This window comes from Tachypleus tridentatus, chromosome 1, assembly GCF_004210375.1.
Source record: "Tachypleus tridentatus isolate NWPU-2018 chromosome 1, ASM421037v1, whole genome shotgun sequence".
Taxonomy (NCBI): Eukaryota; Metazoa; Arthropoda; class Merostomata; order Xiphosura; family Limulidae; genus Tachypleus; species Tachypleus tridentatus.
Genome location: NC_134825.1, coordinates 86046506 through 86058763, shown reverse-complemented (window position 1 = coordinate 86058763; position 12258 = coordinate 86046506). Strand labels below are relative to the sequence as shown.

The following is a 12258-nucleotide window of genomic DNA, read 5'->3' as shown; positions in this document are numbered from 1 at the left end:
TAAAATATATGACAGAATGCAATTGTTTATTCAAAAGAGCAACAATGATTGATAATTTCATAATTTTTAATACTGATATAAGAAATTTATTTTAAATACAGGCAACTTTTGAAATCTTTTAATTTTAAAGCAATTACAACTAAATATGTGATGCATAAGTGTTAACTTGCACAATTTATACTTTAATATGGATATAAAATACTTTTTGTACAAAGTTTCACCCTCTAAGCTCCATATAATGGGTACCTGTAAAGCTTCATAGTGTTTAACACTCCTACGAAAAGTGGGGCCTAATAGGCCCCGGAGCAACTTGAAAGGCTATTAATATTAGGCTAATAAATTTGTATTTAAATGAAATTGCCATTTCATTTGATTCATTTCATCAAATTTCATTTCGGTGGGTTACAAGGTAAGTCGAGTTGAACAACTTTGTAAAAGAGGTATAGTATAGAAAATAACAGATAAAATATGAAGTTTTATTGAAAACAAACATTTGAAATGTATTTAGGAGATTTTAGGGATTACAAGAGATTTTTTTAGATGAAATAAGGTATTTTAAATCTTAACATGAAATAACTTTGCACACAGACTATTCAAAACAAATACTCAATATATTAATGTACAAACCCTTATATTAGTTTATTAAAAATATGTCACTAAAAGATATGATTCTTTTGTATGTGAAATATGTATATTCTTTTGATTCATTAAATCAAATGAAATGGCAATTTCACTTAAATACAAATTTATTAGCCTAATATTAATAACCTTTGAAGTTGCTCTGGGGCCTATTAGGCCCTAATTTTCGTAGGAGTGTTAATTATTACCGTGATAATCTATGATAAATTGAAACTAAATGTGCTTCTACTAATAAATTCATTTTAAAATACTGGTAAAACCCTTAGATTTATTTAAAAAGCAGCTGATTACAAAATAACAAAGAAACCCCTTAACCCTTTAGCAACAGGTCAGGATTCAAAGGCAATGTCATCATGTTTGTTGACTTGCATTCAAAATTTTATTGAACTACTATTTTATAAATTTGTGAAGTTTGGAATCAAATTGTGGATTATAATTCAAACTTTAATATTTTGTATGAGGTAATTTCTTAATTTAAAAGTAAATATTAAATGAATACATTTAAATATAGATTTTAGTGAGTCTTACAGCATGTTGAATGCAACACTGTTTAAAATTAGATGTTTGTGATGTCAAAATACTAAGTCTATAATTTTGTATAAATTAGGAACTCAAATTATTAATATTTACAAGCTACTGTATAAAATAAGAACCTCATGTCTTTTTATTTTTTCTGAGATATGGCTTATGTACTGAATCAAACACATGACCCCATTCAACTTTTTCTGTTTTTAAAACAATTCCTTATATACTGTTACTACAGTATGTGATATGTGAATAACCAATCAACAGCTTAAAATTTCCCAAGAGTGGTTTTCTCAGTCACTTAAATCTTTGAAAAGGCTTCCATGTTCTTTCAATCCAAGTTTTCAAGGAGGATGGTTGTGTCTTTAGTCTGCTCAAAATTTATTTTGTAGAATATTAAAAAACTTAATTGCTAAGCTTAATAATTAAAGTGGAATTCTTTGGTAACATTATAGTTATTTATGATTTTTTGTTATTCAATTATATGTAGGTCATAGCAAGAAGAGATAATGGTTTACTTTACTTCTTTATTTATTGTTCTATATTTTAAGAAAAAAAAGTAATTTATTTGTAAATAGTAATAATTTACATTATATATAGATTATAATAATTGAAATGTGATTGTATATTAAAGATACTAGTCCACTAAAATAGAGTCAAAACAGGGAAGATGAAAGGTCAGTTTTATATTACTGGACAGATTACCCAAGTGCACGTGCACTGCATCAATGCAAGCTATATAAAGTTAGGTAGGCACAACTGGGAGGTCAGTATAATAAATATATGTGTAAATATATAGCATTATTAGACTTAAGCTACTTAGATTAAACATTTGTATTTTGTATTATAACATACTTAGAATATAAAAAAATATAAAGTTCTGCTGAAAACAAACATTTGAAATGTATTTAGGAGGTTTTAGAGATAATGTAAATAATATTTGAGATGTTTAGAATGAAGCGTAGTTTCTTTTCGTCAAAACACAAAATCACTTTGCACTGAGACTAGTAACAAAACAAACTCTATATTTTCAAAAACAAATCTTTAGAAAAATATTTAATTTTAAAAAAATATAATTTTTTGTGTACAAACAAAAATTGTAATCTTTAATTTTACCAAATTTAGTGCAGATACACATACTGTATCAAAAGTTACAATACAAATACTTAGCATGTGCAAATGTTTAGACACACTTGTGTATATTATACCAAACCCGTTGCAAAATGGTAAATATGATTCTAGCTGGTGAAGTGTACTTACATTAATCAACCTAGGTCACATTAAAGAAAGGATATGCTTTTCCTTATTTTAACTGAAGTTGTTCATATATGCATAAGGTAAAAGGAAAATGTATAGTAATAGATATTTGAAAAGAAAAATAAGGTTCAGAAGTTAAGTTAACCTGAAACTGCAGAAGTCTAGTACACTTTTTTTCTCTACAGATCTATTCAAATTTTGGATGCGTTATGTATATTAACATGTTACTATTTCAAATAACTGGAAATTTTAATTTCAATTTAGAAGTTAATTAAATCTTAATATGTATGAAATTGGTATTTGCGAACGAGATTCATACAGAGAATTACATTTTTTAATACAAATGTTTTAATATCCAAAGATAAAAACAATACAATTTATAATAATTCTTATTACTAATAGTTGTTGTAAAAACTGAATATCTTATCAGAATAAATTAATACTGAATTGGTATTTTCAAATTTTGCTTTCAGCTAGCTAACTAGCTTGGTTGGTCTAACTCCTTTTATAAGTTCACTTCTTACAGAGGTAGATAATTAATATCCTTATTGAAGTAATAACATCTGAAGTAATTCACTGAAGTTGAATGATTTGTAATGTTCAAAATATATAAATGTTCCTGGTCCAATTCTGTAGTTTTCTGAGTAATAAGTGTTAATCACAATTATAGCTTTCAAGGCCTATAGCACATTGACTCTAGCTGACCAATAATAATAATTTTCTGTCTCTCGGCTAGCAGCTTTTTATAGGAATTACGTGAATTAGTAGAAATTTCAACATTGTTTTAGCATGTTTTCATAAAACGGATATTGTTGCTTTTTACTTTCAAGAATCTGCTACAAATTTCAAAAACAGGTGAGACTTATGCGATACATAGTCAAGAGTATACATGACATGCAAAAGAATGAAAATAATAGAAACAAGCATGGGCACTAAAATGTACAATGGTAAATCCATTACAAAATATATACATACATACATACATACATAGATATATGTGTGTGATTACATCAATCTGCTACCCTATAGAAACTGGGGAAGCTTCTAGAGCATTCCAAGCTAAAGTCTACAGAAGTCGCATGCTAAAGTTTAGACAATATTGATGCAACTGAAACCCAGTTACTTTTGACAAAACTATAATAATTCAAGTAGTTTTGAAAGGTAATGTTCCCTTACAAAGCAAGTTTTCTTCTAAAATTGGTTCAGGTTATCAAATCTTATTGTATCTATAGTTTCTTACATGATTGTTTTTATTAATATAATAGATTAGGAAGTTGTAATAATGTTTTTTGTTTTTTTAATTAACACAAAATATAAAAACATGGTTATCTGTCACCACAATCTTTCACTGTGCTAATTGTGACCATCACTTGTCTGAGAATAATGTTTGTGATAGTGAGGCTGATCTTTAAAAAATAGTGGAGTGAGAAAAGTTCATTGACATGCTGGCAATTTAGGATCAGGTTTTGTATTGTACATATATTGAATTAAGTAAAATATTTATGACTTAACTAAAAGGTGTATAAACAACCTTTAATACAGTTTCATTATTTAGCATATTTAAGTTTGCATAAATATTAAATGAATCATGTTGTGTTTCTGTTGTAGGTTTGGCAGTAACAGATGATATTATGTTTGGAAAAGCAGATTGGACAAAATTGTTTGAGCCTTCAAGTTTTTTCCTTAAATATAGGTAAGCATCATTTCAAAACATATGAATAGCCAAAGTTGTTATGTTTTAAGAAAACCAAGTACTCTGAAAACATTTTACTTTAAAATGACAAAACAAATTTTGTAATATTTTTTTTCACTTTTATTGCAAAAAAAACAGAATTTATTAATATTGTGCTTAGAAAGTGAGAGAAGAAACATTTCATTTTATTTCAAGAATAGCTCAGAGACTGAAGAAAGCTGGCAACATCCAACTGTAAAGAAGGTTAAAAAAAAGTTGAAGTGTTCAACAGACACACTAAACATTTACTGAAATATAATAAACATTAAAAATTGTCTATGATTTTGTCTTACTACATTTTGAAACCAGTTTACAAGTGTGAGACTAGGTAGTTTTCATATCAAAATTCTTTATACACCTTTTGAGATATGAATACAAATGTGTGGTTAGTTTATCACTATTTAAAACATCTTTCAACCTAAACAGGTATTCTGTTACCAAAGGTAAACTATTAAGAATAAAAGTTTATATTTTGAAAGAACAAAGTTCTTAGGTATTTGTATTTATTTTGTCTTGTCCTGAAAGTATAGAACTCTTCATATTTTGTTATTTATTAGTGAGCCAGATTTATACTCTTTTCTGTTACTACAGGAACAGTTACAATCTGTTCAATAGCTAAGTGTAGTATGTTACATCTACACCAAGTAAAATCAAACATGGTTATAAAATTAAATTTATTTTTATATTTGAAACTAATGGTAATATTTCTTTTAATGATAAAATTATTTCTTAAATGTTAAAAAGTGTAAGGCTAACAGTATCTTAGGTTATTAACTTTTATGAGTCTGCTACCCAAAGAACTTCTGAAATGCAAATTATTGTTTAAAATAGATACTGTTTGTTATAAAACACTTAGCCATATACAGTCAGCATGAAAGGTTTAATAATGGACCTGAACATATTACTATTATACAGAAAACCCTCCTATAAGGAACTAATTAAAATCTGTTTATTCGAATTCCAGAAATTAAACAAAAATCCAAGTTTAAGAATTCTTTTTTGGAGAATGTACTTATGAATATAAACTTATCATTGTCTTGTTAGAGTCTCAAAAAATAACATTCATTGCTTGTAGAAAGGCTCATTTTGTTGTTGAAAACAATATATAGCTTAATCTTTTTATAGACATTTCATTGTTCTGCAAGCCACAGCATCATCTAAGGATCATCATCTAGAATGGTAATGTTTCTATTGTAGATGATTTTTACAAAATGTATACTGAAAAAAGAAAAAAAGTACATTAAAGTCAATTTTGTGTATACTATGTTGGCATCTGCATTTCATAAAGCTGTTGACATCAAACATTACAAATTTTATCTTTGTATAGAATTACCGACTTAAACCAAGAAGTGTCTGTGTATTTAGTAGTGTTTGTGTGAAATGAGTGTTTTTGTCAAGGTATTTACAAGTTTAATATTATGTATCAGATGATTAAATAAGTGTCAGTTTCATTTAAGAGGAGCATTAGGTATAGCAGTTGATATTTTATAAGCTTTACTTTGGGTTAATTGATGAAAAAATCCAACGTTTTTATGTTTTTAAGTCTGTAAGGTTTGTGTTTGGCAGAAACTTTACATTTGAAAAATAGTATTTGAAGTGACCTTTGAGTGGATAATGCCAAGTAGAAAAACATTTAACATAAACAATATTAAAAGAATATTGCAAAATATATAAGCATCTTGTTTTTATTATTCATAGTAGCCTATGTTTGATCACAAACAATATATTAACATTTTTAACAAAAAAGCATATATGTGCACTTGTGACACAGGAACTCTTCAAAAAAACTACAAAATTAGTGGAATAATAACTTGTGTGTTCTGTTGAGCAAAACAAATTGTGCATTTTGGTATGCATACCAATAAGTATTTCATTTTATGTGTGTGTACTCATTACTTGAATTATTTAAGCCTAGTGGAGAATGAAACCTATATGCATTTGGGTGCATATTTTTTTATATGTTTTAGAAAGGTAGGAGTACTGAGATATACTAATCTAGCAAGAACTTATTTATTTTTGCAGTTTTTCCCTCTTTTGCCTTTACCCCATCATAAAATTCAGTTTTGTTCAATCTCATTAAGAAAAGCAAAAGTCATTATAATTACAAAAGAAAAAAAAAATTTGTAATAGTCAGTTTGTAATGTAAACTATAAACCAATTCAGATTCACAACAGGAAGATAAATAAGTGATTAGATTATCTTGTAGGAAATGCTTTAACATTATGTTAAAATAATGTTTGTTAAGAGTATTAAATTATTCTATATTCTCATATAATGACCACACTGTGTATAAATCGTAAAGCGGTTGGTTTCAAAAGTTTTAAAATTCTTTGCATTGAAAAACAAAAGAAATTAAGGAATTGGAGCTCAGTCTGAATGCTATCTTCAGGTAAGTTCATGATACTCCATATTGCTAGTATCTATGTATGTAACCAAACCTACTGCATCATCTGTTGGATGGCACCACAGACAAAATTCTATGTAAAGTTTCACACTTTGGGTATTCAAGATTTGCACAATCAGAAAAATATCTGTGGTATATGCAACAACCATTTGTTTACATTAGAACGCAACTTGAAATGAAAGTAATCTCACAAGAAAAATATAGCATTCACTGGGACATTTTCTTAATACTTACAGTTATCAATACATTATGCTTGCAGAACACACTGAACAAAGTTTGCTGTATGATGAAAATGAGTGTATAATTTGCTGCAGTAGCTACTGATATTGCTAGTAAGCATCCTACCATAAGCACAATTCCAAGATTAACAGCAACTAGATTTAATAGTTTAACAATAGCTTCACACAAGAAGCATAATAGTTGGCAGTACTGAACAACTCTCTTGTGACCAAATTGTGCTTTATTTTTCCTTTGCATATCTTCTATGTATCTTTCGTTTTTTGTAATAATATTATGTGAATTATATATCACTTTGTGTATATGTAAATGTACACTGATTTAAGTTCAATCTCATATCTAGTTTTATTAGTGCAAAACAAGCTTATCTGAGTTTTATGTTAACAATTAAATATTAAAATGTTCAGAATATTTGTTTTGATAAATAAAAGAAAAAACATTGTTCTTATTCAGAATATATTGTTTAAATAATTCTGGACCAGAAAAAAAGTACTTAGCAGTTTTTATTGTCAAATTGGTGCTAACCAGTAGTTTAAAAAAGATTTCTTGCCTGATAAAACATCAAATTGTTTTCTCAGACTCTGTTAGAAAACAAAATAACATGTTAAGTTCTTTATTTATTTTGATAATTTTGTATTTATTTTTCTTTGAGTTGTAAGGTTTACAGTGCTCCCTTGAAATTTATTTTCTTGCTGTCTAAAAATTCTAACATTCGTACTTGATGTACCATAGGCATGGTTTAATAGAATCCAAGATTTGTGTACTTATTAACAACCTCAGTCTAAAAATTCTAATACTCATACTTGATGTACCATAGGCATGGTTTAGTGGAATCCAAGATTCGTGTACTTATTAACAACCTTGAAAAACACCCATCTATAGCATTAGCACATATAAATCCTGAATCTCATTCCTCTTCAGAACCAGAGATGTAAGTACTGTTCTCTCCTTATCATCACTCTTTAAGTAAAGAAAGTTAATATTACTGAATTATTCCAAATATTCTTCATGTTAATGTTATATGATAAAAACAAAATCAATTAAAATTTGGTGTTCTCTGATTTATTTGAAATATATTAGGTAATTGTGGAGCATAGTCCCTGCTGTAAAAGATATTCCTATTTTAGAAAATGTTTCCTTTTTTATCTTTTTTCAATGAGATATGAATACTTTGATTAGTAATTACTAATACAAACAGCTGCTTGTTGGGCAATGTTTCTGCTAGTAAATTTAATATAACGTACTCAATCCTCTGTACCTTTTGATATTGTACTTGACGTCAACTTGTTTTTTTGGTTATCTAAGATATTTTGTTTTGAATGTTTCAGTAGAGTTGCTATATAATAATTTCTAGGATTAAACTTTTGATTGCATTTTTTTTATTAATGTGAACATTTTGAACAGTTAAAATCAAAATTTAAATTTGATTTTGTTGGATGCTAGTCTTTTTTTTTTTCAAAAGCTCATGACATCATTAACATTTAGATACTCTTGTTTTAATGTCCAATAACCAAGGAACTATTGAGGTACTGGCTAGTAATATTGTTTTTATGTGTTATGATTGTAAGCAACAAATAACTTTAAGATATATTTTGTAAAATGTTTGTGTCCTGCAAGTAACTTTATAAATCTATTAAGAATGTAAAAATTTGTTTTTTGGGTTTAGAGATATGTTTCAGTCCTACTGGTTTATTGGACTTCAATTTGCCAAGACAGAGAATCTCAATGTGGATCTCACATCTGATATTCAGTCTTTCACTGACACAGGTGAGCTTTGGAAATGCTTTTACATTGTTCCCACATTAAGTCTGGGGACTTATAAAGCTAAAAATTAGGCTTCAGTACCTGTTGTGAGTGCAGCATAGGTAGCCTATTGTGTAGCTTTGTACATAACAAAAAAACAAAGAAACCTTGTACATTGAGATAATGTACAAGTAGTCAGACTCTCTTTGTTTTTATAGACTTAACCCTGAACAGTTTCTTATTTTGTATAATGCTTTGATTAAAATCTGCTATTTTGGAAAATGTGTTTTACATTATAAAATGTTAACAGTTTTAAAGGAATATTTCACCAATAAAAGAACTTTTTTCAAATTATAACTATGACTAAACAAGGCATAATATTCAACACTAAGGTGATGTTCACAGTTCTTTATTGGTTTGTATGAGAACCACACCTACTAAATCTTTTTAACTGTTTTAAGGATATGGATTCATGTTTGTGGTAGGAGGGTCTTCTAGAGCTTACTTTCTCTGGGACCCAAACCTCCAGCCATATTTGCCATTTTTTGTCATCTTATGTAGTGAAAAAGAGAATTTTGACAGCTACAGATAGAGAATTCCTTGACATGGCTCACACACTCCCTACCAGAAACAGTTAGTTAATTGTGGATAGTGTGATCTGAGTTTCTGTGTCAGATATTTGGTCCTGATGCTCAAATATTATGTCTGTGAAATCTTAGAATGAATGTCCCTTGGAGGACTTCATGGTAGCAAAAGTCAGTGACTACTGAATTTATATTTTTTCTTATAGCTCAAATGATAAGAAAAAAAACTACTAAATGACAATATATATACATTGCTGGCCAAAATCTTGAGGCCAGTGAACATAAAGAAAAAAATATGCATTTTGCATTGTTAAACTCAACCACTTATTTGAGTAGAGCTTTGAAAGATAAAAATAAGAAAAGGGAAAATAAAAAAAACCTTTTAGCATTTAATAGGGAAAATGTGAATACTATTAAATTAGCCTAAATACTAGCTGGTTAAAAGTTTAAGATCACACCAAAAAAGAAGTCCTAAACAAAGTAGGAAATGCCCAACAAGAGGTCTCAGTAGTGAGTTGCATGGCTGTCATTGCAAATAACTGCAAACATTCACTTTGGCATGGTCGATTTAAGCATTTGCAGAAGGCTGACTGGAATGTTATTCCAAGTGGTGAAGATGGTTTTACGAAGATTGTGCACTGATTGGAATTGACGTCCATTTCTATAGACTTCCCTTGCCATCCACTCCCAAACATTTTCAATGGGGTTTAGTTTGGGCAAACACATTATTTGCCATGAAAAAGTCCTTTGTCCTGCAGGCATTGGGGATTGCAGTGTTGCCCTGCTGAAAGATCCAGTCATTTCCACACAAACAAGGCCTTCAGTCAATAAGGATGCTCTATCCAACATGCCAGTGTAGCCAGCTGCTGTTTGATGCCCCTGTATAACCTGAAGCTCCATTGTTCCATGGAAGGAGAAAGCACCCCCGATCATGGTGGAACCTTCTCCACTGTGTCATGTAGAAAATGTCTCTGGTGGGATATCCTTATCGTGAAAGTAACGTTGGAAGCCATCTGAATCATCCAGGTTAAATTTTTTTCTCATCAGAGAACAAAACCTTCATCCACTTTTCTACGTCCCATGTTTGGTGCTTCTTAGCAAAGTTTAACTGAGCTGTTTTGTGATGTGGAAGGAAGCGTGTCCTTTGAAGACATTTACGATTTTTAAAGCCTTTCTCTCATAGATGCCATCTTATTGTTCTTGAACCGCATTCTGCATCTGTAAGGACCTTAATCTGGTTCAATGATCATCTGGTGTCTTGTCGGACAACCCATAGAATCCTTTTGCTCAACGCCGACGAAATTTTCTTGGGCCAACCACTTGAAAATCTCATTCCATATCCCTCAGGGTCTTTTAAGAAATTTGCAACAGCAGTTTTACTACACCCAATCTCACCAGTGATGGCACCTTGAAGAGAGAGACCTTGCTTTTGCAGCTCGACAATTCTGCCATGTTCAAACTCTGTCAACTTTTTAGCCTTTGCCATGTTTTTACCCAATGTAACACAGGAGATGTCAGTGGGAGATGTTGACAATGCTAATGCTTGAACACAAATGACTAAATCAGTAAACGCTTTGTTTCAGTATGGTCTTAAACTTTTGACCAGCTAGTATTTAGGTTAATTTCATAGTGTTCACATTTTCCCTATTAAATGTTAAAAAATTGTTTTATTTTTATTTTTCCTTTTCTTTTTTTCATCTTTTAAAGCTCTACTCAAATACGTGGTTGAGTCTAACAATGCAAGTGCACATTTTTTCTTTATGTTCATTGGCCTTAAGATTTTGACCAGCAGTGTATATAGTTCTGTAGGCATACTATCATCATCTCTTAAAATCTTATACCCCTGGTACCTGATTCTACACTCATTATCAGAAACATCTGTTTCCAAGTTGTTTCATTTTTTCTAACCAATGGGTTTGGCAACTCTTAAGTTCTGTAACCAAATTAAGGTATGGGGCCTGCCAGTTGAAACACCATAACCATAGGACAGTGAACTTCTCTTAAAGTTGAAAATTGTTGGTGAAATAAGCGTTGAGATAATCCTCTACAATACTCTTAATAATTCAAGAGGAGCTATTGTCATGTGGGATATCCTTATTTGGTCAGGATATTCCAGTTACTAAGCAAATCTCCATTTGGAAATATGGTATACATATTCAAGGATGGTAATTTTCCATCAATAATATCTGCCTTTTTAACTATCAGGTGTGGATTTGTGATCCATGTAAAATTGAGGAGAAAATTTGGTAGAGGAGTGTCATAATGTAGACTGCCAAATTGATAAGTAGAACATGCAAGTCAAATCTGGATTGTTTTGTTCTTTCTACCTTCTCAATGTACCATGTTTATATTTGGTCAGTTGTCAGAATATCTGTCCAATGATAAAGGAGGTTAAGATAGTTAACTGTCAGTAAAATGAAATCTGTTTAGTTATTTCTAGTGGCATTATCCAGATGTCATTTTTACAAATATAGTCAATGCTTTCATTGTTTCAGTGGTAGTAAGAAAATGTACATTTTAAGTGACAAAATGAGAAAAATTGATGACAGAACTTATCAAAAGAAATGATGAAGCTGGAATCAAAGAAGTTGACAAGGATAAAAAAATCACTTTCAGTATGTATTGCTTGAAAAATAGTGGAACATTCAACAGGTATTAGAATACTTTTAAGCTTTAATTATTTTGCTCTGAACATGTGTCAGCCTCAGATGTACGCATGGTGTAAAGTATATTAAGTTTTTTGTTCTAATCCATTCAAGTTTTCTGTAATTTGTGGAAAATGCAGAAGCTTCAGTATCATTCCTCACTCCCTCATTGGACTACATCTTAGATGTGGCATCTAGACACCCATGTGCTTTGGCCTCTATTACTCTTTTAACCATTCATGTCATACAGAGATAAATAGCTTTTTCATTTTGAAATTAACATCAGTGTGTCCACCTGACAATCTAAAGGCAGGTTAATTTGAATTGCAGAGTCAGGCCATGTATTCCAAACCTCCTTTGATTTTTTTCACAATCAATTGTTTATATACTCCAAAATATCTTCTTGTAACTGTTTTGTCTATGCTTACTGTGGTGGAACTTGAGCATCCTTTTTACCAGTGTGGTAGAACATCAGTTGGAACAGATGATATA

The 12258-nt window shown here is 29.9% G+C and overlaps 1 pseudogene across 1 annotated transcript in view; it reads left to right on the top strand.

The window, feature by feature from the left end:
• LOC143254492 (poly(A) polymerase type 3-like) overlaps positions 1-12258 on the top strand; it is a 46231-nt pseudogene that overhangs the window by 23902 nt on the left and 10071 nt on the right. Inside the window, exons 12-15 of the transcript XR_013030224.1 lie at positions 4030-4114; positions 5279-5332; positions 7612-7725; positions 8461-8561. The product of XR_013030224.1 is annotated as a poly(A) polymerase type 3-like (transcript). The remainder of the gene's footprint in view (positions 1-4029; positions 4115-5278; positions 5333-7611; positions 7726-8460; positions 8562-12258) is intronic.